Here is a 4,373-nt window from a genome sequence, read left to right as displayed (position 1 = left end):
AATATATACATTATGCAAACATTTTTATAACACAAATCAAAAAGGGTAAAATGAAAGTTGTAGTATGTATAAAAGTAATATGTACCTTATAAAAACAAAGAGAATGATAATAAAGAAACCAATTTGAATAGTGTGTGTGTGTGTGTGTGTGTGTGTGTGTGTATTTTCTGTTTTTCTGAGAGACAGGAAGGAAAGTAGACTGGAAAACACACACACACACAAGACTTGATAACATTTCCTTTCTACAAATGGAGAGTGAGTTCACATATCCTTAATTACTTACCATTATGCTTCATAATTCACACACATCTCTAACACTTTTTACATACCTAGCATCTCACGATTAAAAATGGGCGTGAAGTCAGCCTAAATATATAAACCTGGTAAAGAAATGGTAGAGACCTGAACACATGCACACACACAGATGCAGGTTTGGGTTATAAGGGTGGGTGCATTTTCACTAGCTGACGTTATACAATTTTTAGACAATTGCACCTAATCTTCATCACAAAAATCTATGGGGTTTTTTCTGACTACGATGGTCCTTGGCTTTTAAGTTTAATTCTCTCTTAAATCTCTTAACACACTTTCCCCTCCCCATCCTTATGAAATTAAAATTTTAGACTCTTAACTCTTCTAGGTTTTTTCCTGAATGTTATGGAGATTGGAATGCAAAATTAGTGTTGGCTTGTAGATTTCAGTAACTTTTTTTAGATGTTGATGCTAGTGGCAAGTATATGACCGACCACCTCTGAAGCAACTGGCAAGCTGGAAAACTTGCAGTCATTGCCGTTCCCATGTGTTTTCCTTGCATCATTCTACATTCGCAGCATTGGTAAACATGGCTGATTGTTTTAGGGTCATTACATGTTTTCTTTAAAACTGGAATATAGTCTTGCAATGGTCATTTTTCTATGAAATGTATCCATGCTACTCAAGTTTTTTTTTTTTACCACAAAATTTTATTTATTAATTTTAAACATCATTTTTTTGCTCTTGTCTATATGAAACTTTATTTTTTAAAATATTGTCTTCCTTATTTTTAAAATTAACACCACAAAATGAGTTAACCTTGACTCTAGCCATATATTCATTACCCAGCTCCCACTAAAGCAGTGTTTTTGATCAGTATATTTTACAATCAAGATTAAAAGCAAAAAAATAAATGGATGGATTCAACTGCAAAACTAACACAAGTACACATGCATGAAAAATATATCAAAATTTATCTTTTGAATGTACATTTCTTTAATCCTCAGTATTTTTTAATTTTATTTATTTTTTCTATTTTAATTAATTTTATTTAGTTATTTTTCAAGTTTTTAATAGGAGACAAATACAGGGTACAGCAGAAGTAACACCTGCTTGAGTGTGATTGGTAGGGTAATATTATGGGTATAATAATTTATAGTTTTAATTTGAACATTTCACTTAAAATGTCATATGGTATGCTTGAGTGTGATATTTTTCTTACAGAATTACACACTTATGATTTTTATAATAAAATATTTGGTAAGAGAAGAGATGCATTATTTGCGCCACACCCTGTAGGTGACTTAGGTTTAAGAAGGCCAGTGATAAAAAGAGTATTTTAATTGTTCTAACCTTCTGGTATAGTGTTGATGTTGTTGTGCAATACATCTGTTTTATAGACTAATTAATTATTAATCACTGAATTTTAAAATGACTTTTGCAAAACTACATTAATATTTCATAAAACCTTGCTGAATTGTGTGTTATCTAAATACATGCATTAGACATTTTGTGGGTTCCACTGGTGATTGTTAAAAATCTCTGTATCCTAACACTTGTGTGTATGTTAGTATTGGATGTGATTACATTAGAGAATTTGGGGCTCAAGTGTTCATGTTACTGGTGATTTTCAAAATTGTGAAATTCGATTCACAATCACTACAGACTTTCTTAAAACCACAGAGAATATGTAAATGTTAATGTCTGCAAAAATGACACGCTCAACATCATCACAGTAAATATAAAATACATAGAATCCCCTACTCTTGTGTCTCTAGATTTTAAAATAGAATGGAAAAATTAGGTTGGTTTCGATAAGAATAGATTCCATATTGAAAACCGTTTTAGCCTTGGCTGGTGTGGCTCAGTGGATTGAGCACTGGCCTGCAAATGAAAGGGTCGCCAGTTATATTCCCAGTCAGGGCACATGCCTGGGTTATAAGCCAGGTCCCCACTTGGGGGCACACAAGAGGCAACCACACATTGATATTTCTCTCCCTCTTTTTCTCCCACCCTTCCCTTCTCTCTAGAAATAAATAAATATGATCTTTAAAAAATTAAAACATAAAACTATTTTATACCCGTATTTGTTACTAAACCATAAATTTAAGTGAAAATTTTACTTTAAATGCCATTGTACAGGAGGCATATATGTACTTGCCAAAACTATATTTAAAGAACCTCATAATAAAAATATAGTAATTTTCTGATAAAAACTTTTAACATTTGCAGCTTCCAGGGAAAATATGAATGCTTTTATTAACTATTTTTAAGTAGTAAAATTGTATTCATTCCCTCATAGTTTTTTTTTTTAAGTAGAAAATAGCAAGGGGTATTAACAGATTTTTTTTTACCCAGAGCACTAGGCAGTACTTCTGGTAGAAAGAAAATACAAACTATGTTTAAAGAAAATATAAACTGTTTTTAATGTTAAAAATTTTTGTGTAAATATTTGCATTTTAATGCACATGGGTATATATACATGTATGCATACACATGTATACATGTGTATATTTGTTTATGTATGTGAATTGACAGATGACATAGAGATAATAGATGAGAGGTAGATAGATAGAAACACATATAGCAAATTTTGCTTAAGAGTAAGATATTCTAAAGCAGAGATTCCTGAAATAAATTATTGTTGCATAAAAACATAAAACGTCTTATAATTAAGCTCATCCAGATATTTTTAACTGTTGAAGGAATTTTGTAAAGATTACTATAGGTGTGACATCAAATGGTTTCCCAGAACCCAGGGATAAGACAAACACAGAAAATAAAATGTAAGACATTGGCTTTACTATTATATTCCTATTATCATCTCAAACTTCTCACTGTTTCTCAATTATCACAAATTAAGTTGTGGTTGCTTTTATTTAGTTAGTTAGTTTAAATAATTATTTTATTGTTGTTCAATTACAGTTTGTATTTCCCCCAGCCACTCCCCCCCACTTTTATATTTTAACTAAGGTCATTATAATTACAAAATTTTCAGAATGTGTAAAGAATTCCTCCTCTTCACCCCTATGATTATTTCAACCATCAAGCCCCCATTTTTTTGTCCTGTAGTATTATTAAATGACCTCTGCTTCCAGTTTCATTATATTGTCACCTAATCCATTTTTTTCCTAAAATACATCTACACATATTAGTCTTCTTAAAATCCTGCTAATATCAGTATATCTCAGCATGGTTTAAATGCACTTTATTGTTAAGGGGCAAACTCCCCTGCACCTTCCTTTCCAGTAATTTCCCAATTGTACTCTCCACTTTTGACATGCATTACACCTCCCTATATTTGTTCACGCTGATATCTCTGAATGAAACACCTAACCCTTTTGCTCCTCTTGTTTCCCTTTCAAGCTTTACTTCAAACGTTACTTCTACAGAATGTCTCTTCGACTCACCTGAGCGGGCGAAGAGATGTTCTCTTTTTTCTTTCCTCCAAAACCTCAAATGCACAACATTCACTTAGCTACCACCATGCCATTTATGTTTCTATTTGCCAAACTTTGATGTTAGTGTTCCTTAACAATTATGTCTCTTTTTTATTAAATTCAAAGCCTCTCTAGGGAAACATCTCCATCTTTGCATTTAGACTTTCAGCTGGGCTAAAACATCGTAGGCTCTGAATCAACAACTATTGAAAAACAGAGTTAAGTAAAACATCCACACCAGAATATCAAAAATATGAATTATGCAAGTTACTAAGTTCTAAATTTATATTAATTTATGTATTTATACATTAATATGAACAACTAGAGAAAGTACAGTAAGGAACATAGAAATTTTCTGAAGCGCTTATTACATAAAACTGTTAAGAACAGATGCTATGCTTGATCTTAGCCAAAAGGCCAAGAAGTGATGAAGTGCATATTATAAATACAAATGTCTGTGTCCCAAGGGCCAGAAATTTTGATTTCTGTCCTACAGGACACAGAAATCTGTATTGTGGTTAACTCCCTACTTGATTCTTTTGCATACTAAAGTATGAAAATAAAGTCTTATAAAATATTGTAAGAAAAAATGGAATTATTTTAAAAGACTAATCGACATTTGAAGGAAACTCTCATCCTTGTTTTCATGATGTGTAGAGCTGAATTATAGAATTCTAAATC

At 31.6% G+C, this 4,373-nt stretch overlaps 1 pseudogene; it reads right to left on the bottom strand.

Annotated features, from left to right (window-relative positions):
- Positions 1 to 4,017: 4,017 nt before the first annotated feature.
- On the bottom strand, positions 4,018 to 4,121 carry LOC119044099 (uncharacterized; annotated as a pseudogene).
- Positions 4,122 to 4,373: the final 252 nt, after the last annotated feature.

Source organism: Artibeus jamaicensis, unplaced genomic scaffold, assembly GCF_021234435.1.
Source record: "Artibeus jamaicensis isolate MK-2021 breed Jamaican fruit bat unplaced genomic scaffold, CSHL_Jam_final contig_415, whole genome shotgun sequence".
Taxonomy (NCBI): domain Eukaryota; kingdom Metazoa; phylum Chordata; class Mammalia; order Chiroptera; family Phyllostomidae; genus Artibeus; species Artibeus jamaicensis.
Note: the sequence above shows the minus strand (reverse complement) of the source record. Positions and strands in the feature narration are given on the sequence as shown.